Genomic DNA, 27,557 nt, shown 5'->3' with positions numbered 1-27,557 from the left:
GTCATGGCCGTCTTCAGTTCCACAGGGTCTAGGTTGTCTCAACCATCACAAGATCTTCCACTATCTTTAGATAGCTTCCAGTATCTGGTTCCTCGAGACATGGGTGTCTTAACTTCTACAGCGGCACGCTGGCGCAACAGTAGAGTTGCTGCCTTGCAGCATCAGAGACCCGGGTTCGATCCTGATCACGAGTTCTGTCTGTACGGAGTTTGCATGTTCTCCTCGTGGCCGCGTGGGTTTTCTCCGGGTGCTCCGGTTTCCACCCACACTCCAAAGACGTACGGGTTTGCAGGTCCATTGGCTTGGGTAAAGATTGTAAGCTGTCGCTAGTGTGTGTAGGATAGTACTAGTGTACGGGGATCGCTGGTCAGCGCTGCCTCACTAAACTAAAACTTTTAAACTTCCACCTGATCTCCAACTGTACTTACTTCCACAAGATCTGCAACCATCTTAACCTCGTCTGAAGAAGGGTTTTCGGCCCGAAATGTTGCCTATTTCCTTCCCTCCATAGATGCTGCCGCACCCGCTGAGTTTCTCCAGCACTTTTGTCTACCTTCGATTTTCCAGCATCTGCAGTTCCTTCTTGACCATCTTAACCTCCACCAGAGCCAGGGTTGTGTTAGCTTCTAAGCACCTTGGAGCAGTTGGCAACAGTTTAAGAGCACAAGCCACAGCCTAACCCTAATGAGCAGCCTCTCACAACTCTCATGGTTTCATCTGGAACACAATTGTAGTCCAGTTTAATTGTTTTCATCCGAGATCAAAAGGCTGATGAGACTAAAGTTCACCCATTTGAAAAACAAAATTGGAATCGGGTACAGTAAATGCACAGAATACAGAGACAGTGGCTCAGGCATAGTGGTCAACAATAATCACACTTCAGGCAAGCAGTCTGCAGATTGATTCAACCCTCAAATGCTTCTGATGAAACACATGTATTGTGCAGGTCAAAGGATTGATAACTGCTCCTCCTTTGGCCCCCAATATCCATCCCTAGTTATCCCATTCTCTTCCAAATGGGAGGAAATCCTAGGGTGAAGAATCCTCTCCAACAGCTTCGTAAGGCTCACTGGAACATCCCAAAGTTCTTTGGAAGTGCAGCCATCACCGGAAACATGTTGGCCAAAGTGTACGCAGAAAACTCCCACTAACAATCATTTTTCACATAGTTTAGCAATACAGCATGGAAACATGCCCTTCAGCCCACCGAGTCTACGCGGACCACCCATAGACTTGTTCTAACCTAGGGATAATTTACAGAAGCCAATGAACCTACAAATCTGCACGTCTTTGGGATGTGGTCGCAGGGAGAGCGTACAAACCCCGCACCGACGGCACCTGTAGTCAGGATTGAACCGGGGTCTTTGATGCTTGAGGCAGCAACTCTACCGCTGCGCCACTGTGCCATTATTGAAAAGACCAGCATTTGTTGTCCTACCTCAGTTAGCTTCTCATAGGAGGAGAGGTCACCCCCACATTCCACAGACGTGCAGGTTTGTAGGTTAATTGCCGTCTGTAAATTACCCCTAGTGTGTAGGATGTGAAACTGAGATAACGTATAACTAGTGTACAGGGTGATCATTGGTCAATGTGCGGATTCGATGGGCCGAAGGGTCTGTTTCCATGCTGGATCTCTAAACTAAACCAACCTCAAATATACAACCAAAGATAGACACAAAATGCTGGAGTAACTCAGCGGGGCAGGCAGCAACTCTGGAGAGAAGGAATGGGTGGTGTTTCGGGTCGAGACCCTTCTTCAGACCGAATCAGGGAAGAGGGAGATACAGAGATAAGGAAGTGTAAGGTGTGAAAATGAGACAATGGGGATAGAGATCAAGGGAAATGTAGAATAGATCATTGTTAGAGAGGAGAAGGTAACAACAAAGCAAACAGAGATGAAATGTAAGGTAGACAAAAATGCTGGAGAAACTTAGTGAGTGAGGCAGCATCTATGGAGCAAAGGAAATAGGCAACGTTTCAGGCCGAAATCCTTCTTCAGACAGCAAACGTAAACGAGGCTAGTCAGACTGGTCGGAGAACTGGGAAGGGGGAGGGATGGAGAGAGAGGGAAGGCAAGGGTTACTTGAAGTTAGAGAAGTCAATATTCAACCATCCTATTGGGTGGGGAATATCACCATGGTGCTCTTGGTGAGGCGAGTAGTGAAAGGGATGAGGGGTTTTGGAGATGCAACATGGAACCAGGCCCTTTGGCCTGCCGAGTCCAGGTGAACGTGCAAACCCCCTGTTGTCAGGATCGAACCGGGGTCTCTGGTGCACTAAGGGAGCGACTATACTGCTGCGCCACCGTGCCGCCCTGCAGTAAATGTCTACCTGGGAACATTGCAGCCATTGAGTTGAGCATGGCTGCTGGAATGGTGCATGGTTGGACAGGCCATGGAAATTCTGCGGATTGCGGTTCATGTATAAATTCACATCTGGTGTCACTAAATTCACATCTGGCTCCCCTCCAATCATTTCAAGACAAACAACTTCCCAACATTTGCTCCACTCACTCTGGTTACAAAATTACACGGAATCATATCAGCCGACCTTGTTGATAATTTACAGGGATTCCTAGAAAGAGTTCACGTTGATAGCGGGCAAGTGGGAAACTGAACACATGATAAATGACGGGGAACAAAACACAAAGGAAGGCCGGAGGAACTGCAGATGTTGGCTTACTGAAAGCAAACACAAAGTGCTGGAGTAACTCAGCGGGTCAGGCAGCAAGTCTGGAAAACACGGATAGGCGAGGTTTCTGGTCGGGACCCTTCTTCAGGCTGACGGAGTGGAAGGAAAGCCGGGAAAAGGGAGGTGGGGACAGGACAAAGCCTGGGAAGTGATAGGTGGATATAAATACGGGGGGGGTTGCGGGGGGAAGGAGATTAAATGGTAGATGGGTGGTCAGAGGCTGACGGTCAAAAGGAGACTCAAGGGTGTAAGAAAAGGAGGAGTGAAATATGAAGCCAGAGGAAGGGATTTGGATGGAAGGGGGGGGGGGGGGGGGGGGGGGGGGGGGAGACAGGGGGGGGGGGGACGGGGGGGGGGGGGGGAATGGGTGCGCATCCAGGTAGGGTACAGGGAAGAGAGGGGTGGAAAAGGGAGGGGCCACCCCTATTTCACCCCTTCCCTCTTCCCTCCCACCTTTCTCTTTCTCCAACACCCCCCCCCCCTCCCCCCCCCCCTCCTCCCCCCCCCCCCCCCCTCCTCCCCCCCCCCCCCCCCTTCACTCCCCCCCCCCCCCCTCCCCTCTAAGTGTTAGATTGGTTGGACTGCAACATCTTCATTGTCCATGTTTGACCCCATTATTGTGCACCTTCTATGACCCACAGGGCAGGGGAGGGGCAACAACCGCTCCTTGGAACAATACACATTGGAAAGTGGAAAGATTTAAAGGGTATCTGACGGACCGTTTTTTTTCCCCCTACAGAGGGTGTTGGGCACATGGAACAAGCTACCAGAGGAGGGAGTAAAGGCCGATACAACCACAATGTTTAAATGGATACGGGCCAAACGCAGTCAAATGAGATTAGCAAAGAGACATCGTGGTCAGCATTGTCAAGTTGGGCTGAAGGGCCTGTTGCTTCCCTGCTATGTTATTTGGATCTATTACAAGTTTGCTTTCCCCCAATTAACTTTGGGGCTACAGATGTGGTTTTGACACATTTAACCAATACTGCAGTCTCTCTGTCATTTATGAGAAAGGTGACTAATAGTCAGAATGGCTCAGTGCTGGTTATCGAATCAAAATCAAAGATCGGCAGTATGTGTCTGGACAGCAACACAGTTAGTTTAGTTTAGCAGAAACAGGCCCTTCGGCCCATCGAGTCCACACCGTCCAGCGATCCCCATATTCTGCACACAGCAGGAACAATTTTACAATTATACCAAGCTGATTGGTCTACAAATCTGTACGTCTTTGGAGTGTGGGAGGAAACCGGAGCACCCGGAGAAAACCCACGCAAGTCATGGGGAGAACGTACAGACTCCATGCAGACAGCGCCCATAGTAAGAATCGAACACGGGTCTCCGGCGCTGTAAGGCTGCGACTCTAGCAATGCGCCACCGTGCCACCAGCACTTTTGTCGTCAAGTCTGAATGTTCCAGGTTTAAGATCCACTCCGGGGGACTGGAGTGTAAAATCCCATCTGATGCATCAGCATGGAAAGGACGAAGTGGGATGCTGCTGGCTACACCACCCTTTCCATAAAACATTAAACCCGGTGGAAATAAAGGATCCCAGGGGAAAGGGGAGGTCCTGGAGTCACGCAGCGTGGAAATAGCTGGAAAGGCCCTTCAGCACAACTTGCCCACACCGACCAACATGCCCCATCTACACTAGTCCCACCTGCTTACTCTTGGCCCATATCCCTCTAACCCTATCCTATCCATGTACCTGTCCAAATGTCTCTTAAATGTTTGGAGCTATTGAGTCACACAGCACGAAAACAGGCCCTTCGACCCAACTCCTCCATGCCAACAAGATGCTCTGCCTAGGCTAGTCCCATTTGCCTGCATTTGACCCATATCCCTCTAAACCTCCCCTATCCACGTACAGGTCCAAGTGCCTTTTAAATCTCTGCCACAAGTACTTTCTCAGGCATCTTGTTCCATACACCAACTACCCTTTGTGTGAAAAAAAAAAGGTGCCCCTCAGTTTCCTAATAAATCTTTCTACCCTCAGGTTAAACCCATGTCTTCTGGTTCTCGATTGCCCTACTCTGGACAAAGGAATTTGAGCATCGACCCGATCGATTCCTCTCATGATTTTGTACACCTCTATAAGATCCCCCCTCATCCTTCAGTTCGCCAAGGAATAAAGTCCTCACCTGCAAAACCCCTCCCTGTTTCTCAGGCCCTCGAGTCCTGGCAACATTCTCTACAGAAGGCTGTAGAGGCCAAGTCAGTGGATATTTCTAAGACAGAGATAGATTGCTTTTTGATGTGTACAGGTGTCAGAGGTTATGGGAAGATGGCAGGAGAATGGGATGAGGAGGGGGAGATAGATCAGCCATGATTGAATGGCGGAGTAGACTTGATGGGCCAAATTATCTAATTCAACTCCTATAACTCCTCGTAAATCCTCTCTGCACCCTTTCCAGCTTGATAATATCTTTCCTTTCACATGGTGATATAAACTGTACTCCAGGTATTTCTGTAGTCCGTAATGTACCGTATATTGGAAATCTGGTCTGTGGAGTTTCAGTGGTTGCAACAGTGCTGATCAGTACACAACTCAAACAATTGAGATTTTGTGAGGTAAAGTTGTCCTGATGATTGGGTACAATGTTTATATCCATCAACTTACAATCCTAGAACTGGCAATCATTACTGTTTGTGGAAGCTTACAATGTGCAAAATGGCACAGCTGGTAGAGTTGCTGCTGCCTTACAGTGCCAGGGTCCCATGTTCGATCCTGACTTTGGCTGCTGTCTGTCTGTGTGGAGTTTGCACGTTTTTCCTCTGACCTCGTGCGTTTTCTCCGGGTGCTCTAGTTTCCTCCCACATTCCAAAGACGTACAGGTATGCAGGCTAATAGACGTGCAGGTACCTGCAGGGACTTGGTGGGCCGAAGGGCCTGTTTCCGTGCTGTATCTCGAAAGTACTGGGAACATTAGAGAGATCCTCCAACAAACTTCAAGAACGGACAAACTTTTGGTTTAATATTTCATCCAAAAGTCACAAGACAGTATGACCATATGAGCTTACAACGCACACCCTCAGTTATACCAAGAGCTATCAGCCTAGATTCTTGTGTCCACACCTCGGGAGTGAGATTTAAACCCAGAGATATGAACCGTTATTCTGGTCCAGTTGCCAAGCTATTTATTGATCAGGAAATGAAACCGAATCTGAAGAGATAGTCAACCGAAGGATGCCAGTGAATTATGTGCTATATTGCTTAAAACATTTTTTAAATTCCTGCCGGAGACTAAAAGGTCTGTTGCACTTGGTGATTCTTTCAACGACTGCCGGCGTCATTGACTGACGAATCAGGTTGGCGAAAGGTTTAGAACATTTCAAAATCCAGCGGCGACAAAAAATGTTGCCGACACTTGAGGAGACGCCGCGCGTCAATCCGTCGTCACGCCATATCACGCTGCGACTTTGTTGGTGACCTGATATATCAGTCAATGATGCCAACAGTCGCCAAAAAAATCGCCAAATGGAACAGGCCCTTAACGAGAGCTTTGCATGCAGTGCAAGCAGTGCAGCCCGTAATTCTCCTCTACTAGACACAAAAAGCTGGAGTGACCCAGCGGGACACGCAGCATCTCTGGACAGAAGGGATGCGTGACGTTTTGGGTCGAGACTGGTCTTCAGACTCTTCTCTCCAGAGATGCTGCCTGTCCCGCTGGGTAACTCCAGCATTTTCTCTCTATCGTCGGTCGAAACCAGCATCTGCAGTTCCTTCCTACACAATCTTCACTACTGCTTTGCAAAATACATTAACAAAGTGATAGAGTTGATATCAAATTACCTCAGGAGATTACAATCAGATGGCAGTGATAACAGAGTGGAAAACAGTGTGTACAGAAGTGACACAAGTGCATGGCTCTGTCTCCTAAATAAGCTGCATTCTCACAACCCAAGCAAGGATGATGAAATAATTGCTCAAATCACAACAAGTCAGGCTTGTAGTTCATGTTTGGCACATAAAGGGCCTGTCCCACTGCACAAGGTAATTCAAGAGTTCTCCCGAGTTTTTCCCCCGATTCGAACTCGGAGAATGTCCATAGCAGGACTTAGGAGTCCGTGGATGTCTCGTAGCGGCTCGTACGAGTAACGGTAGGTACTCGGGAAATCTGGTAAACTCTTGGCATTTTTTCAACACTGTGAAAAATGTCCACGAGTAAAAAAATACTAGTGATGAAAAAAATTGTTACTTTTTACTCGTACGAGCCGCTACGAGACATCCACGAACTCCGACGGACCCGCTATGGACATTCTCGGAGTCCGAACCAGGGGAAAACTCGGGGCAACTCCTGAATTACCTCGTACAGTGGGACAGACCCTCAACAAAGCAGGAATTACTCTCACTTCCTACAGCCCAGTTGTTCTCAGCGTCTTATTACTAATTAATTTGTGCAAGTTGCCTTTTAAGTGCAATGGAACTCTTCCGTTCTGCTGTCAAAATACGCTTTGGTTTGAATGAGAGGTTGGGAAGTGCTCCAGATCTAAATGTTCGGCATGGTGGTGCAGTGGTAGAGTTGCTGCCTTAGAAACCCGGGTTCAATCCTGACTACGGGTGCTGCCTGTATAGAGTTTGCACGTTCTCACGTTCTCACGGTGACCGCGTGACTCTTCTTCACGTCTGAAGAAGGGTCCAGACCCAAAGCCCTCCACAGGTGCTGCCTGACCCACTGAGTTCCTCCAGCACTTGCTCAAGATGCCAACATCTGCAGATTCTTGTATCGCCAAAGAAAATAACTGTCGGGTAACGTAAATCAAAAGCTTGTCTCACTTAAAAAACTGAATTGATAGGTATAACAGATTTATTGACTAAAAAGAAAAGCCCAGTGATTTTATCTGGATTTTACTTCCGGAGGACCCAAAGTACGTTATTATCTTAATTGTAAAATCCTCCTTTGTGACCACTAATCCCAAAGACCCCAGCTGAGCAAGTGCTGACATTTCAGGAGCAGAGCGAATAGCAACGCAAGCTAACTCTGGAACATTAACCAATTACTTTTATCGCCATTAACTATGTAATCTTAAAAAGAATAAGTGAAGCAAAATGAACGTATGGCTTAGAAAGAGGCAGGGTCCTCAATGGATTTTTAATTATAGTAATTTAATTTGGTATCATATACCGTTATAATCGAAGGTAGACAAAAATGCTGGAGAAACTCAGCGGGTGAGGCAGCATCTATGGAGCGAAGGAATAGACAATATTTCGGGTTGAAACCCTTCTTCAGACGACTTGTTCTATTTGATCTTATTTGATTGTGACTTTGGACTCTGAGTTGTCATTATTCTGCTTCCACTTATGGAAGATGTCACAGTGTGAAACTTGCAAATCATTTGACACTTCAGTACATTGCTTGCGTTACAATAGTTGATGCAGTATTCATTCTCTGTGAAGCATTTTAACACACAGCGAGGGTATATGCTGGTTTAATTACATCCCAGGCAACCAGAAATCCGGACTGATGATGTGAAGACATAAGATTGAATCCCAGTTTTGGAAGCTGGAATTTGGAGTAATTAAATTCTGGAATAATGGTGCGGCACAGTGGTAAAGTTCTGAAGAAGGGTCTCGACCCGAAACGTCACCCATTCCTTCTCTCCAGAGATGCTGCTGCCTGTCCCGCTGAGTTACTCCAGCATTTTGTGTCTACCTTCGATTTAAACCAGCATCTGCAGTTCTTTCCTGCACAGTGGTAGAGTTGCTGTCTTACAGCGTCAGAGACCCAGATTCAATCCCGACCACTGGTGCTGTCTGTACAGAGTTTGTGGAATGGGTGACGTTTCGGGTCAAGACCCTTCTTCAGAGTCAGGTACCATAACAACATTTGAAAGGCATTCGGACAGGTACATGGGCAGGAGGGATATGGGCCAAACACAAGCAGGTGGGACTAGTGTACATGGGGCATGTTGGTCAGCATGGGCCAGATGGGGCGAAGGGCCAGTTTCCTTGCTATATGACTATACTACTAAACCAGGGGCTACAGTCTAAGATTAAATGGGAGGCCATTTAAAACTGAGATGAGAAAAAACATTTTCACCCAGAGTTGTGAATTTGTGGAATTCTCTGCCACAGAAGGCGGTGGAGGCCAATTCACTGGATGGATTTAAAAGAGAGTTAGATAGAGCTCTAGACAGTGGCGGACTGGCCAGGGTGTCAGCTTGCCCGATGGCAAGTGGGCCCCTGATGAAGTGGGCCCCCTTTGTCTCCTGGCAACCAATATTTTTAGACCCAGTACGCCATTGGCTCTAGGGGCAAGCGGAATCAAGGGATATGGGAAGTAAACAGGCATGGGTTACTGATTGTGAATGATCAGCCATGATCAAAATGAATGGTCTCCTCCTGTTTCTGTTTCTGTTTCTATGACTCTAAAGTAACACAGTGGAGACATTAGCAATGATGTGATCATCATAACTAAATGAAACAAAATACAAATGGATGTTCATATCTACAACAGTATTGTTAATCATAGCAACTGGACACTTTGCTGCTTATAGTTTTAATGCTTATTATTTCTATTGAACGATATATTTGACTTGCAAATTCATTACCAATGCTTCCACAGGGAAGTGACTGTAGAAAATTCTCAGCAAAACAAGACGGTACAGATAAATTGAAAAAAAAATACTTGAGACAGTTAAAGGAAGTAAACACAGACAGGAACTTAAACCGAGCAAAATGTTCTAAAATAAGAATTAAAACACATTTAGTTTAGTTTAGAGATACAGCACGGAAACAGGCCCTTCGGCCCATCGAGTCCACGCCAACCAGAGATCCCCACACATTTACACTATCCAACACACGCGGGGGACAATTTACAATTTTACCGAAGGCCAATTAACTTTCAAATCTGTACGTCTTTAGAGTGTGGGAGGAAACTGGATATCCTGGAGAAAACCCACACAGGTCACGGGGAGAACGTACAAACTCCGTACAGACAGCACCCATAGTCAGGATCGAACCCGGGTCTTTGGCGCTGTAAGGCAGCAATTCTACCGCTGCGCCACTGTGCCTCCCGATTTGTGTTTCATCCCTTGAATTGGCCTTAAAATTTCATTTAAATAGAACTTAAAGCAAAATAGTTGAAGGTTTATAATTCTAGGAGGGCCCTGGTGTTCAAATATGGGGGAAAAAGCAATTCTTTGAAAAATAAGGAGAAAATCTGCAGTGTTTTATGATGTATTGGGAAAAAATGCTGCATGTGAAACGCATCAGAAATTCAGCTCCATTAACTTCAATGCCAAATGAAGCAAGAAATAGCTGGCAACACACACACTGCAAGTTCTCAAAAACAACATTGAATGACGACCAGTTAATGTGTTTATTTGACTGATGGTTGAAGATTCACCAGGAGAACTTCCTGTATCTGCAAATACTGCCATGGGACTTATGTATCCATTGAAGGGACTACAGAGATATTCTGTTTAACATCTTATCCGGGGTGGGAGATTGCAACCTTCACGTGGTGGGAGATCTGGGGTGGGAGATTGCAACCTGTTTCGACGAATGCAATCAACCCGGCGTGCACAATCAAGTAAGATCAAATAGAACAAGTTGTCCTACAACCTTATGCTGTGCACGCCATAGGCAAGAAGAAGAAGAAGAACATATTATCCAAATGTACTGCAGAACTGCAGACCAGAATCGGGTGAAAACCATTTAAGTAATCTGTGACAGACTTCCTTTTATGTTTCATCCTTGTTTGAAAAATAAGTTATACATTATACAGTAATAAAAATATCATCAAGCCATGTTCTCCTGTGATGCTGTCTGACCTGATGAGTTTACTCCAGCATATTGTGTCTTTCTTATACATTACGAGTTTTGTTTAGAGATACAGCGTGGAAACAGGCCCCTCAGTCCACTCAGTGCAGGCCAATACTAGCACTATCCTACACACTAGGGACAATTTACAATTTTTACCGAAGCCAATTAACCTACAAACCCATGCGTCTTTGGAGTGTGGGAGGAAACCGGAGGACCCGGAGAAAACCTACGCGGGTCACAGGGAGAACGTGCAGACTCCGTACAGACAGCACCCCGTGGTCAGGGTCGAACCCAAGTCTCTTGCACTGTAAGGCAGCAACTCTACCCGCTGGGCAACCGTGCCACTGTGCCACACCAGGATATTATACAGGATGTTTTTCATTATTGTATTGTCCCTGTGGTCATGATTTCATTGTTGTTCATGTGTGTTCGATAAGCAGCATGCGCATAATTTAGTTTATATTCAAGGGAGTCAAGAGAGTTTTACTATCAGAGGTGGCAAAATGGAACAATAAAACTCTTACTTCCAGCCAAAGATCCTATAGCAGAGCTATAGAGCTATAGGATCTTTGCTTCCAGTGGCAGCAACACAGGTTTGTAAACACAGTGCTCAATAGACAATATAACACACAAAGTTAAATTTAAATAAATCATTTAAGATATGAGGGCATCTTCAACAAAACCAACATTCATTCATGGGGAACGAGGTGCTGGAGTAACTCAGCAGGTCAGGCAGTCTCTCTGGAGAACATGGACAGGTGATGTTTCAGATCGAGAGCCTTCTTCAGATCCGAAACGTCACCTATCCAAGTTCTCCAGAGATGCTGCCTGACCTGCTGAGTTACTCCAGCACATTGTGTCCTTTTGTGTATTAACCAGCATCTATGTTTCAACGTACGTTTGGCTATTTCTAATTTCCCTTCAATTATTCAGCAGACAGCAGAGAGTAAATCACAACACTATGGTTCTGCACTCCCGTAGAGGCCAAATTACACTCATTTCCTTCCCGAAAAGATATTAGTGAATCAGCTGAGCTTTCAGGACAATCTGGCAGCTTCCCAGATCATTACAGCTACGTCCCTAGAAAGTCACCCTTGTCTGTTGGCGCGCGCTGTGTTCCATAATTACTTTCTGCTGTGGCTCTCCACCTCGAGTGAAGCCACAGATTCACAGCATCGGAGACCCCGGTTCAATCCTGATCGTGGGTGCTGCCTGTGTGGAGTTTGCATTGGCCTCCAGGGACCACGTGGGTTTCCTCCGGGCGCTCCGGTTTCCTCCCATGTCCCGAGGACATGTGGGTTGTGAGGTTAACTGGCCACGGTAAAACAACACTAGTATGTAGGGGAATGATAAGATCTGGGGGGGTGGATGGGAATGTGGGGAGAATTAAGAGAATTAACACGGGATTCGTGGTTACAGGTCAGTACGGAGTTAGTGGGCCAAATGGTCTGCTTCCTGACCTCGTCTGTGTAAGCCTGCATGCATTTAACACCTCTGACCCAAGTTGAATTTCCAAGCATTCAAATTTAGTTTAGAGATACAGCGCGGAAACAGGCCCTTCGGCCCACCGAGTCCGTGCCGACCAGCGATCCCCCATGCTTGCACTATGCTACACATTAGGGACAATTTACAATTTTACTGAAGCCCAATTAACCTACAAACCTGCATGTCTTTGGAGTGTGGGAGGAAACCGGAGTTCCCAGAGAAAACTCACGCAGGGCACGGGTAGAACGTAAAACTCCGTACAGAAAGCACCCGTGGTCAGGATCGAACCATGGTCACTTGCGCTGTGAGGCAACAACTCCACCGCAACACCATCGTGCCCCCCCGTATTCTCTCCCAGATATATGTAGAAACAAGGAACTGCAAGTGCTAGTTTACGGGAAAAAAGATGCAAAGTATTGGAGTAACTAAGCGGGTCTGACAGCACCCCTGAGAACATGCATGGGTGATGTTTGGGGTCGGGACACTTCTTCAGACTGTGCTGCCTGACTCAATGAGTGAGCACTTCATGTCTTTATTTCCCCCCCCCCAGACATGTTGTTGACAAAAGTCAACTTTTCTAATCCCTGGCAGGACTTGAAAGTATTTCTGCGCCACTGGTCCAGCCATGATTATTAATCAGTTACTCAACCACTTTGCTATTCAATATCATTTTGTGGAAACAACTCGTGTCCAAATTAGGAAGTCAATTAGAACTTATCGAAATTCAAAACCCAAGTAATATGGCTATTAAAATGTAATACTGCATGCTGTAGATCCCAGAGCAGATTGTAGGCACAGCACAATTACTTAATAATATCCCTTTCGCCATTCCATTACTTAAAAGAACAAGTCTCAAAAAGGCAGCCAGCATCACCAGAGACCCACAGCACCCTGGCCCCGCTCTCATTTCACTCCTGCCATCGGGAGAAGGTACAGGAGCCTGAAAACTGTAATGTCCAAGGTCATGAGCAGCTTCTTCCCAACAACCATCAAGTTATTAAACACTACAACCTCTGGCTAAGCTCTGAACTACATTGATCGCACTAGGGACTTGGAAGCATCGTTTTGCCTTTTCCACTTAGGGCAGCACAGTGGTAAAGTTGCGGCCTTACAGTGCCAGGGACCCGGGTTCAATCCTGAGTATCGGTGCTGTCTGTACGGAGTTTGGACGTTCTCCTTGTGACTACGTGAGTTTTCCCCGGGGGGTTCTGGTTTAACCCCACACTCCAAAGATGTCCAGGTTTGTAGGTTAATTGGCTTTGTTAAAATTGTAAGTTGGCCTTAACGTGTAAGAAAGTGCTGGTGTAGATGCAGACTCGGTGGGCTGAAGGGCCTGTTTCCACCATGTATCTCCAAAGTCTATATTGTTAGTTTTTGTACATTTAACGTTTCTTTTTGTTGTTTATGATGGAGCCTAGCGGGTACTCTGTTTACATATCGGCTGTGCTGCTGGAGGTAAGAATGTTGGTGATCCGTTTCAGGACATATGACAATAAAACGCTCTTGAAGCAGTTGTATTTTAATTCTTGTTCCAATAAAACTCAACTCTGGTTGGAAAGGAAAGTCTTTGGGGGGACAAGGCAAGGGATGGGAAGGCACAGCCAACGTTGAGCTGAAAACAACGTCCAGTTTAAGAATGGACATGTCTCCGAAGCCCAGCAGATAGAGATACCACACATACAAACTGGTGTAACAACACCTCATATTTCACTTGGGCAGCTTACAACCCAGCGGTAACGCAGGGGTTACAAATGATAGAAAACTCATATTTAATTTTAAATGGGCAGCTCCCCCTACAACCCCCCCCCAGCGCTCCTCACCCCCCCCCCATACCCCTTCCCCCCCCATCCCATCCTCCCCCACCACGCTCCTCACCCAAAACTTATTTATTTAATTTTAAATTAACCTGCATTAGCTCCCCCTCCCCTCCCCCCCCCTATCCCTCCTCCCAACAAGGTATGGGGTTGGCATTGATGGCACTGCCCTGAGATGGTTCATCTCTTACCTCAAAGGTAGGGGTTTCTCGACTAACATAGGCAACTCTTTCTCCTCCCCAGCTAATCTCTGCTGTGGGGTTCCACAAGGTTCCATCCTTGGCCCCATTCTCTTCTCCCTGTTTATGCTCCCCTTAGGCCAAGTCATTGAAAGACACGGCATTTTCTTCCATTGCTACACAGACGATACACAACTCTGTCTCCCCCTGAAGCCCAAAAACCAATCAAATCTGCTTAACCTTACCCGCTTCCTCGAGGATATAAAGTGCTGGATGGCCCAGAACTTCCTCCAACTAAACGAGAGTAAGTCTGAGGTCATCCTTCTCGGCCCCTCGGACTCAATCAAAATGATAGCAGGCAGCCTTGGAAGCTTTACCCCATTACTCAAACCTCACGTCAAAAACCTTGGCGTGATATTTGACGCAGCATTTAAATTAGACAAACAAGTCAATGCTGCGGTAAACGCTAGCTTCTTCCAGCTTCGGACGATAGCTAAAATAAAACAATTCCTCCAGTTTGATGACCTCGAAATGATCATCCACACATTTATCTCCTCCCGCCTCGATTACTGCAACTCCCTTTCCACTGGCATCAGCCAATCTTCCCTGTCCCGCCTGCAACTGGCCCAAAACGCCGCAGCGAGACTCCTGACGGGCACCCGAAAAAGGGACCACATCACCCCGATCCTGGCCTCTCTCCACTGGCTCCCTGTGCGGTTCCGTATAAACTTCAAGATCCTTCTTTATGTCTACAAAGCCCTTAACGGGCTTGCCCCCACCTACATCAAAAGTCTGCTTACCCACCACACCACCTCCAGGTCCCTCAGATCGGCCGACTTGGGGTTACTGAACATCCCGCGGTCTAGGCATAAGCTCAGGGGCGACCGCACCTTTGCGGTTGCAGCCCCTAGACTGTGGAACAGCATCCCTCTTCCCATCAGAACTGCCCCCTCCATCGACTTTTTTAAGTCGAGACTTAAAACTCATCTTTACTCTCAAGCCTTTCTTGACGTCCTCTGATGGAGGGCTATATGTGCGTATTTATATATGTACTTAATCCATGAACCAATGTTGTATAATGTTAGTACCTCCACCAATGTAAACCACTTTGGTCAATGAGAGTTGTTTTTTAAATGTGCTTTAGAAATATAAGTGACATGACTTGACTGAAGAAGGGTCCCGACTCAAAACGTCACCTATTCTTTTTCTCCGGAGATGCTGCCTGACCCGCTGAGTTACTCCAGCTCTTTGTGTCCAAATCCCAGGGAGGTCTAGTTTACCACTGAAAGCCATTGTGAGAGATAATGAAATCTCTGCCTGAAGCTTAGGCTCCGTGAATTTTAAAATCTGGAAAGGGTCAGAACTGGGACGGAAGTCTAGAAGCACCCTGTATTTTATAATAGAATAAAGCTTAATTTATTTCCTGATGTCAAACTCTGTTGCAAAAACAGAACACACAAATGAGAAACAGAGAATCCGATTTATTACCCTTTTAAGGAAAAATTCTCCAACTCATAACTTAATAAACTGCAGAATATGTTGAGTCATTGTTTCCTGAATGTATTCTCCATATGTCAAGACACTCAGCAGGAGATACTTGTGCTAGGAGAGTGTGTGTGTGTGTGTGTGTGTGGATTGTTTTAGAGCGCACTGTGAATGGATTACATCTTTCAGGGTTTTAGTCCATTATTCATCAGCTAGCTAGACTTTGTCAGTGTGCTGCAGGGAATAGGCAGACAGCCTTTTAAAAATGTTTATCCGTGTAATGGGGATCCTTATGGAGATTAAAGCAGCAAGGTTTGTTGAAGTATTATCACACTCTAGTAGAGTTTAGCTTAGTTTACAGAGCACCCGGCGAAAACCCACGCAGGTCACGGGCAGAGCGTACAAACTCCGCACAGACAGCACCCGCGGTCAGGATTGAACCCGGGTCTCTGGCGCCCTGAGGCAGCAACTCTACCGCTGCGCAACCGTGCTGCCCTTGGCTTGGTGCAGAGTGAAATCTGCACCAGAGGGTAGAAAATGTTAACTCAGGAAGAAACGCTTTGAAAGGAAAGGGATGATGTGACACAAAGAGCTGGAGTAACTCAGTGGGTCAGAGAGCATCTCCGGAGAAAAGGAATAGGTGAAGTTTCGGATCAAGGCCCTTCTTCAATCTGAAGAAGAGTCTCGACACGAAGCGTCACCTATTCCTTTCTCCAGAGATGCTGCCTGACCCGTTGAATTACTCCAGCTTTTTGTGTCTATCTTCAGTTTAGCCAATAGACAATAGGTGCAGGAGTAGGCCATTCGGCCCTTCGAGCCAGCACCGCCATTCAACATGATCATGGCTGATCATCCCCAATCAGTACCCCGTTCCTGCCTTCTCCCCAATATCCCCCGACTGCGCTATTTTTAAGAGCCCTATCTAGCTCTCTCTTGAAGGCATCCAGAGAACCTGCCTCCACTGCCCTCCGAGGCAGAGAATTCCACAGATTCACCACTCTCTGTGAGAAAAAGTGTTTCCTCATCTCCGTTCTAAATGGTTTACTCCTTATTCTTAAACTGTGACCCTGGTTCTGGACTCCCCCAACATCGGGCACATGTTTCCTGCCTCTAGCGTGTCCCAGCCCTTAACAGTGTAAACCAGCATCTATCTGCAGTTCCCACCTACACATATTAATCCAAGTGATTACTTTCCCATGCAAACAAAGCAGGTACAACACCTCTTCCTTTCCCACCCTCCAACGACCAAAGGAATCTTTCCAGGTGAGGCAACAATTCACTTGCACGTCTTCCAATTTCCTTTTGCTCTCTGTATACTCCATAAGGCATAGGAGCAGGATTAGACCATTCGGCCCATCGGGTCTGCTTCACCATTTGATCATAGCCGATTTATTTATTCCTTCTCAACCCCATTCTCCTGCACTCTTCCTTTGACACCAGTACCAATCATCTCCCATCTCCACTCTTTGCCCCCCCCCCCCCCCCCTTCAACCTATCTCCCTCCCTCCAGCTATACATTTTGTGCTTCTCATCTTTCATCCTTTTGTCTTCATTTCACCTTAAGCCTTTGTCACTTACTCCACCCACCTGCCGAACACATCCCTCCTCATCTGCATGCACCTATCACTCACCAGAGTTTGTCCTGCCCCCACCTCTTTTCCAGCTTTCTCCCTGTCTTTGGCTTCCTACAACATCAACTCAGGGAACAGCCCCTCGCCCTCTGCCTGGGACGCTGCAGCCCTTGAGACGCAATACTAACGTCATCATTTCTGGTAACCAGTTTCACCTCTCCACATGTGGGCAGGAAATGCAGATGCTGGTTTACACCGAAGATAGACACAAAATGCTGGAGTACCTCAGCGGGACAGGCAGCATCTCTGGAGAAAAGGAACAGGTGAAGTTTCAGGTTGAGACCCATCTTCAGACTCGACCACGAAACGTCACCTATTCCTTTTCTCCAGAGATGCTGTGTTCAAGAAGAAACTGCAGATGCTGGAGAATCGAAGGTGGACAAAATTGCCGGAGAAACTCAGCGGGTGCGGCAGCATCTATGGAGCGAAGGAAATAGGCAACGTTTCGGGCAAGGTCTCCAGCAATTTTGTCTACCTCCAGAGATGCTGGCTGACTCGCTGAGTTAATCCAGCTTTCTGTGTTAATCTTTCCACCATCACTGCTCAATATTTCAGTTCTAATTGTTCTTTTGTTTCTTTAAATTTCTAATTGCTGCTTTTTTAAAGTAATTGTCACTTTGGTCTGTGACCTATCACGCATTCCTTCTGTTCTCATCGCCATTCCATTCCCTGCAACTTACACACAGTTGTTTTGCCGCTTTTCCTGTTTGGATGAAACATGGACTCTGTTTCTCCCTCCCTGGACGCTGCGTGGCTTACTGAGTGCTTCCTGCACTCAATTTGTGTTTCAGACCTGCAGTTTAGAGCTCACATTAATGCAGATGAGTTACTTCAATGGTCGGCAAGGATTTGAGAACAATAGCATGGGAAAAGTGTTAACCAGCACTTGGTGAGTTTAGATTCAATTAAGGAAAATCCAGTTTATCATTATTGTCATGTGTACAGAGGTACAGTGTGAAGCTTTTGTTGGTGTTGTTGTTTTAAATTACCTATATTTAGTTTGTTTAAGAAGGAACTGCAGATGCTGGAAAGTCGAAGGTAGACAAAAATGCTGGAGAAACTCAGCGGGTGCAGCAGCATCTATGGAGCGAAGGAAATAGGCAACGTTTCGGGCCAAAACCCTTCTTGAGACTGATGGGGGGGAGGGGGGGGGGGGGGGGGGGGGCGGAGAGAAGAAAGGAAAAAGGAGGAGGAGGAGGAGGAGCCCGAGGGCTGAGGGAGAGCTAGGAAGGGGAGGAGACAGCAAGGGCTAACGGAATTGGAAGAATTCAATGTTTATACCAGTAGGGTGCAGACTGCCCAAGCGGAATATGAGATGCTGTTCCTCCAATTTCTGGTGGTGCTCCCTCTGGCCTATATTTAGTTTGGTTTAGTTCAGAGATACAGCATGGAAACAGACAGCACAGTGGTGCAGCGGTAGAGTTGCGGCCGTACAGTGCCAGAGACTCTGATTTGATCCTGACTACGAGTGCTGTCTGTACGGAGTTTATACATCCTCCCCGTGACTGTGTTGGTTTTCACCGGTTGTTGTGGTTTCCTCCCACAGTCCAAAGACCACAAGGTTGTAGGTTAATTGGCTCCGGTAAAATTGTCCCTAGTGTGCAAGATAGTTTTAATGTTCGGGCTGATCATTAGTCAGCGTGAACCCGGCGGGCCAAAGGGCCCGTTTCCACGCTGTATCCATAAAGTCTAAAGTCACTTCAGCCCTGGTTCTATATTATCACATCCGAAACATTGGGGGCAATTTACAAAGCCAATTAACCTAAAAACCCGCAAGTCTTTGCATTGTGCGAGGAAACAGCAGGGTCACAGGGAGAAGGTACAAACTCTGCACAGACAGCACCCATGGTCAGGATCAAACCCGATCTCTGGCGCTGTGAGGCAACAGTTCTACTGCTGTGCTGCCCTCTATCTGAGGTGCTTGATAAAGAAACATTGAAGGCCAATAAATTGAATGTGATAAATGCTGCTCACATGGATTTTAAGAAAGCATTTGATAAAATACCATGTAAAAAGTTGGTTACAAAACTGAGGCTCTTGGAATAGAGGACTCAGCATAGGCATGAATAAAACCACTGACTAAAGCACAGAATGTAGCAAGTGTGTGGGAACTGATAGCTTTTCCAAATGGAGAGTAGCATTGACCAAGTGTCATTGATAGCACCTGTGGTTATCTGGGTTGCCATAAGTGAGTTGGATTTGGAGAAAGAAAAGCTTGAAAATTTGATGATACCATCAACACAGCTGTGTTGCGGACAGTGAGGACAATACCAATTGACTACGACAAGGCATAGAAAGGCGTAGAAAGAGCAGCACAGTGGTGCTGTGGTAGAGTTGCTGCCTCACAGTGCCTGAGACCCAGGTTCGATCCTGACTACGGGTGCTGTCTGAACAGAGTTTGTACATTCTCCCGATGACTGGTGGCTTTTCTTCAGGTGTTCCGGTTTCCTCCCACACTCCAAAATTGGGCTCGGTAAAAATTGTAAATTGTCCCTAGTGTGTTGGATTGTGCTAGTGTACGGGATGATCGCTGGTCGACGCGGACTGAGTGGGCCGAAGGGCCTGTTTCCACGTTGTATCTCTAAAGTTTAAAGAGTGATCAGACATTGCTGATGGAAGCTAGTGCAGAGATATGTGAGGTTTGTAAGTATTATCAATATCTCAAACAGCTTCAACGACAAAATTCAATGTTACAGGCGAACATGTAACATTATAATGGGCAAGAATAAAACCAGTTTGCTATTATATCTCAAGGATCGGTAAACAAAATTACAAACAAATAAATAAAATATAAGAATCAAAAAATCAGTTCACAAAGTTTAGCTGAAAAATATATGACTAATGTGACTATTACTGGCTGTGACGTATTTGAAATCACGTTGAACAAATGCTTCTTTTTAATCGAAAAGAACAAAGTAAAATGCTGCATTTCTTGTAAACAGAATAAATAGTTTAACACACAAAGTCAGTTCAATTCTCCCTTTTCACTCATCAGCTTCTTATTTCAAAGCACAGTCAGTCAGCCTTGATCATTCCAAGACCATCATAGGTCAATATAGTCAACAAAAAGTGGAGTGACTCAGCGAGACCAGAAGGGTCTCGACCCGAAAAGTCACCTGTCCCTTTTCTCCAGAGATGCTGCCTGTCCCGCTGAGTTACTGCAGCTTTTTGTGTCAGCATCTACAGTTCCTTCCTACACGTTTGGTCAACAACACATCTTCAATGTGAATCCTTTATACTCACTGGTGATTCTAGGTGCAATGAACTATATTGTACGGAGTGAACGCTAGGAGATGCCACAATATCAATGGTTTTTGAGTGTCAGGCACTATTGAATCCAAAAAAGAACGCAAATCATACTTTGAACTAATCAAAAATAATATTGCCCGAAATAGATGCTCAGCCTCCAAATATGAATACCTGACTTAACCTAAATTCATTCTTCCAATGGAGCAGAAATATTTTTTCCAATTAACTTATTCAGAATCAAATTATCTTAAAGCAACCAATTTAACAAACAAAACCTGTCATTTTAATGAGAAATGAAATATAGTAACTTAATTCCAGAAAGAGGTGTACAGTTTAAATATATCTCCCTTTGTGTGTTAATTGATGGAATCATTATAAAGGATTCTATCCGTTTAAAATGTCTATTGACAAACGAGATGAATTATTTTTTACATTTGAGGTGAATGTTACAGACAGATTATTAAAATAGCTCCTTTCCCCCTCAAATTGGAGCTTTTAATTAACATACCCGATGACCATGCTTCATATACGATTCTGGCCAGCTGATTCATTTAGCGACTGCAAAAATGATCACCTATTACCTAACCCTAACTATCACTACCACTGTTTACAACCTCATTTGAACTAGAATCAGTGAATAACAAAATGCATTGAACACAGAACACATACAGCACAAGAACAGGCCCATCTGCCACAATGTCTGTGCCAAACAGTTAAACTAATCTCATTAGCATGCCCATGATCCAAGTCCCTCCACCTCCTCCATGTGACTATCTAAAAGCTTCTTAAACGCCACTATCCCAGCTGCCTCCACCACCACCTCTGGCAGCACCTTCCACACACTCACCACCAAATTAGGCACACAAGTTAATATTTAAACTTAACATGAGAAGCAGAATTGGAAGCAAGCCATCCCATATCTTTCTCAGTTATTCGGTAAGACCATGACTGATATTCCAGCCCATCCGCTTTACTGCCTGAATTCCCCGACCTCTTGATCCCTTAGTGCCAAAAAATATGTGCCCTCAGTCCTGTAGGGCAGCCCAGTGTCGCAGCGGTAGAGTTGCTGCCTTACAGCACCAGACACCTGGGATCGAGCCTGACTACGGGTGCTGTCTATACGGAGTTTGCACGTTCTCTGTATAACCTGTGTGGTTTTTCCTCCTGGTTCTTCGGTTTCCTCCCACACTCCAAAGACATGCGTTTTTTTGGAGGCTAATTATCTTCTGGAAATTGTAAATTGTCCCAAGTGTGTAGGATGGTGCCAGTATACAGGGTGATTGTTGGTCGGCACGGACTCAGTGGGCCGAAGGGCCTGTTTCCACTGTATCTCTAAAGTCTAATGTTCTAAAAATACTGAGTGATCTACCCAAGAAGTCCATAATTAACAGTGACATCATTAACTTTGCAACCTTTAATCTCCACCCACCATGCGATAAAGGCCAACATGCCACTTGCCTTCCTAACTATTTATGTCTGCATACTTACTTTCTGTTTAATGTACTAGACTGCACTGCACAGCAACAATCTGTGTTTCGATCAGTTTTAGAGATACAGCGTGAAAACAGACCCTTACGCCCAGCAATTCCACGCCGACCATCGATCACCCGTTCACACCACACTAGGGGCAATAACAATCAGCCCACAAACCTGTACGTCTTTGGGTTGTGGGAGGAAACCGGAGCACCTGGAGGAAACCCACACGATCACATGGAGAACACACAAACTCCAGACAGACAGCACCCATAGTCAGGATCGAACCTGGGTCTCTGGCGCAGTGAGGCAGCAGCTACGTGCCGTCCTATCTGTTTCAGTTAAAGAACATTTAGCGTTCTAAATGGAAAACTTGCGTTTACCCACATTAAACTCCGTTTGCCAACCTCTTGCCCACGTGGATAACATATCAGATCCCAGAGGAGCATCTCTACTTGGTTCCACGTCCAGCTTTCAAATCAGCAGTAAAATTGGCTACAATATACGCGGCCCATGTCACTCACTGTTAAACACGCAAAAATTCCAAGCTCAGAGAAATAAAGATTGCAGCCTGCAATCATGTAACAAATGTCTTGGCAAGCAAATGTTTATCTTATTCCTTGAAGGCGACAATTAATTGTATCATTGGGATACAACAGAACTAAAATTAAGCTGGAAATGTTGTAACGGTTTAGTTTTTCATTCTGGTTGGGGAACACAGCACACTTCCACCCCTTGGGCACCTGTAATGAAGTGCTGGGATTATAATACTGCACAAATAGAAAAACAGGTGACACGCGCTTTCACTTGGTATCAGTGCAGGAACAGGTCCGAATATGATGTTAAATCACACACATCTCAGCCTACACATATCCCTTCTGTGTAGGAAGGAACGGCAGATGCTGGTTTACACCAAACATAGACAAAAAATGCTGGGGTAACTCAGCAGGAAAGGCAGCATCTCTGGATAAAGGGAATGGGTCACGTCTGAAGAAGGCTCTCGACCTGAAGCGGAGTCAAGGGATATGGCAGAAGGCAGGAACGGGGTACTGATTGTGGATGATCAGCCATGATCACATTGAATGGCGGTGCTGGCTCGAAGGACCGAATGGCCTACTCCTGCATCTATTGAAGCGCTTACCTATTCCTTCTATCCAGAGATGCTGCCTGTTCCACTGAGTTGCTCCAGCATTTTGTGTCTATCGTCTATATCCCTCTATCCACATGCGCTTCCAAAAACATCTGAAACGCCACAACTATACCCGCCCTCATGATAACTCTGGTTGGCAGTACCTTGCAGGCACCTACCACTCTCCATGTCAAAAACTTGCCCTGCTCATCTTTAAACTTTGCCCCTCTCACCTATGCCCTCTAGTCCTTGACATTTGCACCCTGGGGGAAAATAAAAATGAAACTGTCTATCTTTTCGATGCCTCTCGTAATTATATAAACTTCAATAAGATGGCCCCTCAACCTCTGATGCTCGAGAGAAAACAATGCGTTTAGAAAGATGAGAGGGGATCTTATAGAAACACATAAAATTATTAAGGACAGGTTAGACGCAGGAAAAATGTTCCCGATGTTGGGGGAGTCCAGAAACAAGGCTCACAGTTTAAGAATAAGGGTAGGCCATTTAGCACTGAGATGAGGAAAAACTTTTTCACCCAAAGAGTTGAGAATCTGTGGAATTCTCTGCCACGGAAGACAGTGAAGGCCAATTCACTAGATGTTTTCAAGAGAGAGTTAGATATAGCTCTTAGGGCTAACGGAATCAAGGGATACGGGGAGAAAGCAGGAATGGGGTACTGATTTAGGATGATCAGCCATATGATCATATTGAATGGCAGTGCTGGCTCAAAGGGTCGAATGGCCTACTCCTGCAGCTATTTTCTATGTTTCTAAATTTCTATGTTTCTAAACCTCCTTATAGCTAATTACCTAGGAACCACACAGCATGCTGGTAAACTTTGTCTGCATAATTTAAGCGAAGAAGTAATGAACACAAACTCTATAGAGAATAAACACCAACTTATATGCAATAGAATCTATAATTTGAATTCTAATATTCTAAGTATATAAAATATAATGCCCTAGACTGTCTCACAATACTTTCACTCTGTATCCATGCACTGCCTCAATTCATCGCACATTGGTATTGATGTCATCAAATACCATAAAACAAGGATAACAACTGATTTTCAGCAGACTGGAGCTCGTTTCTGAGCAGGTCAGGTACTTTACTCTGGTATAACTTCTATAATGGCTGCAACTCATTACTGTTGGTGCTCTTTCAGAAAACCATGCAGGAGACATCAGACTACACATCAGGAGCTCCCTTCAGTTCTTGGAGAGTTAGTACTCGAATGGCACATAAACCTGGATTAGCCACACCAAAAAAAACCATCTCCCTCACTTCATGTCAAAATGCAGTTAATACTGAATAATATAGAACAAATATTTCTGAAACGCAGGGATGCTGGTTTACAAAAAAAAAACCCATACAAAGTGCTGGAGTAACTGAGTCAGACAGCATCCCTGGAGAACATGGATAGGTGACATTTCAAGTTGGAACCTTTCTTCAGGCTGAGTTACTCCGGCACATTGGGTCGTTTTCTGAAACTCAAGTCTTGTGGTGAAGTGACAGTTGTTGAGGTTTAGAGCATTTATTTTGCCATGGACGGTTTAGGTTTATTATCAATTTAGTTCAGTCTGAAGAAGGGTGTCGACCCAAAACGTCACGCATTTCATCTCTCCAGTGATGCTGCCTAGCCCGCTGAGTTACTCCAGCATTTTGTGTCCACCTTCGAGTTAAACCAGCATCTGCAGTTCTTTCCTACTCAAACTCAAGTACTATAGATAGAACAAAGGGATTGATACAGAGTGCTGAATTTAATTCTCCACGTTCTAGACCATCAGTTCCAAAGACAAAGTCCAATGTCCTCTATAGGGTAGAGGTGAATTTGAGTGTCAATTTGTAGACTAATTATCTAGTGTTTAGAATTTGACATTAGGCATACGGTGCCCAGGTAGATAAAAATGCTGGAGAAACTCAGCGGGTGCGGCAGCACCTATGGAGCGAAGGAAATAGGCAATGTTTCGGGTTGAAACCCTTCTTCAGAAGTTGCCCATATTGGGGTAGAGGTTAAATGGACAGTTAATTTGTAGATAAATTATCTAGTGACCAAATTGTTTAGAATTTGACATTAGAAATAAGATGGATAACTTGCCCAGGATAGACACAAAAAGCTGGAGTAACTCAACGGGACAGGCAGCATCTCTGGGGAGAAGGAATGGGTGACGTTTTGGGTCGAGACCCATCTTCAGACTATGATGAGTTGCCCATATTGGAGTAGAGGAGAAATGGACAGTTATGTTGTAGACAAATTAATTAGTGAGCATATGGTTTAAGAATTTGACATTGGGAATAAGATGGATAAATTGTCCACAATGGGGGTAAAGGTGAAATGGACTTTTAATTTGTAGACTATTTACCTGGTGACATTGGGAATAAGTTGGACAGTGGTCCTCGATGACAGATTCCTTGGTTTACTGGGCCAAGTGTACATATCAAGCTCGGAGTAGCGGCTGTTACTATAACAATAATATACTTACTGTTCACAAGGTTGATAGAACCGCGAACTGGATGGGCGATGATTCAGTCACATCAACGTCCGGGCCAAATCCATGCCGGATTCAAGCAGGAAGTGTGCTCAACCCTATAGAAGCAAAAAAATAAATAATATTGAATTAATATAGGAAGACTAGACACACAAAAAGACACAAAAGTCCTAGTTATGTGGAAGGCGAGCGGAAAGAGCTGGAGCTGTGACACAGTGTCGGATACAGCAGACGCAATGCCTTCCTTGATTTACAATGTAATATTGCAGTGTAACAATAAGGAGAATGTTTATAGGCGCCCGTACATCAGCCGTTGTGTGGAGAGGGGATGTGATGCGCCGGCTCCCGGCCCGCTGTAAGGCACCGCCGCCGCCCTCACCCTCACCCTCACCCTCACCCTCACCCCGTCCCCATTCACCCCCCGCCCGCTCCCCGCACCATCGCCGCCGCTTCCAATATCAACAACACAAAATAGTGCAGAGACAGAGACAGAGACAGAGAGAGAAAAATGGTGGCCAGTGCCTTTGACAAAGCGGAAGCGCAGAAGTGTGCGGCTGGTCCGGAACGGGAGCCGGGGATGTGGGGCCACGGAGCGTAGTGTGGAGCATTGGCCGATCACCGCCCCTCACCCGCGGCACCCCCTCCAGCAATCAACAGCCGCGGGTGGCCCAGGCTAGCCATCATCAATGCAGCTCACTCACCCTGTGTCTGAGAGAGTCATTACATCTCACCCAGTGTCTCATCATCACTGCAGCTCACCCTTTGTCAATATCATGTCTGATATATTCATCGCATCTCACCCAGTCTCTGATATAATCAATACTCTCGCACGGCCTCTGGCGTCATCAATAATCACCCAGTATCTGATATAATCAATACTCCATCCCAGCCTCGGATATAATCAACCACCCAGTCTCTGATATAATCTATACCGCCCACGTCTTTGGAAATGGACTGGGATGAAACCGGAGCACCCGGGAAAAAAACCCACGCGGTCACAGGGAGAACGTGCAAGACAACACCCGGAGGCAGGATCGAACCCAGGTGTTGGTACTGAAAGGCTGCAACTCTACCGCTGCACCACTGTACCTTCCCTTTTTTGCTTTATTTTGAACTTCCAGCGCCTGCAGATTTAAAAACATATTTTTTAAATATTTTATTTTAAACTTCTTATTTTACATTTAATAGTAAAAAAAAGTAAGAAAAGCAAGAAGTAGAGAGCAAGAGAATATTATATAAAGTAGAGATATTGTTAGTTCGTGAAAAAATAGAGAAAAAGAGCCCATAAAGCTGTATAGCCTGAAAGATAGATAGATAGATAGATAGATAGATAGATAGATAGATAGATAGATAGATAGATAGATAGATAGCCTTTTATTGTCATTCAGACCGAAGTCTGAACAAAATAGCCTTTTATTGTCATTCAGACCGAAGTCTGAACAAAATTGCAGCAGTCATACATATAATACAATACAATAAAACAACAATAAACACATATTGAGTCCACCCAGCATCTCCTCACTGTGATGGAGGCAAAAGTTTTAGGTCTGCAGTCTCTTCCCTCCTCTTCTCCCTCTGCGCTGAGGCGACACCATACAAAAGAGAAAACAAAAAGGAGAGGTGAAATAAGAAAAAAAAGAAGAAAAAAAGAGAAAAAAAAGAGAAATTGAAAGGGATATACCTACTTCGTATCTTTACCCACCCCTAACCCGGTTCTGAAACAGTTAATTTCTAAGGTTGTGTTGCATGCTGCCTGACCTACTGAGTTACTACGGGACTTTGTGTCAATCTCTCCACATTGTAGATGTGGATTCGCCACCTGAGACACTGAGGGAGTGCATGTAGTCTTTGCAAAGTCCCCACCAGAAACATCATCTGCCCATTCCCTCCAGAGATGCTGCCCGACCCGCTGAGTTTCTCCAGCACTCCAGCATGCCAGTTCCCTCTCAGAGCCTGATTTTGTTCTCAACTTCCGTGAGAAGCATTTAACACCTTTCCAGTTCAGCAAAGATCAATTAATTCCAAAATGTTGAAAATTTCACAATTTCACAGTTCATTAACTATGATGCCCTTTAAATACTTGGTAAATGCACCAGCAATCTTGCAGGAGCTCAGCTGTATGCTTGTAACCATCTCTGTATTACAAAATGACAACACACGATTTAAT

At 45.5% G+C, this 27,557-nt stretch overlaps 1 protein-coding gene across 1 annotated transcript in view; it reads right to left on the bottom strand.

Annotated features, from left to right (window-relative positions):
- The window catches only part of pik3cd (phosphatidylinositol-4,5-bisphosphate 3-kinase, catalytic subunit delta), a 153,514-nt gene extending 126,785 nt beyond the window's left edge, over positions 1–26,729 (bottom strand). The window contains exons 1-2 of the mRNA XM_055659628.1: positions 26,092–26,729; positions 25,385–25,488 (exon numbers count right to left, since the gene is read on the bottom strand). The gene's annotated coding sequence lies outside the window, so the exon portion shown is untranslated. The remainder of the gene's footprint in view (positions 1–25,384; positions 25,489–26,091) is intronic.
- Between the last annotated feature and the right edge of the window lie 828 nt (positions 26,730–27,557).

The sequence above is a fragment of the Leucoraja erinacea genome, chromosome 30, assembly GCF_028641065.1.
Source record: "Leucoraja erinacea ecotype New England chromosome 30, Leri_hhj_1, whole genome shotgun sequence".
Lineage (NCBI taxonomy): Eukaryota > Metazoa > Chordata > Chondrichthyes > Rajiformes > Rajidae > Leucoraja > Leucoraja erinaceus.
Note: the sequence above shows the minus strand (reverse complement) of the source record. Positions and strands in the feature narration are given on the sequence as shown.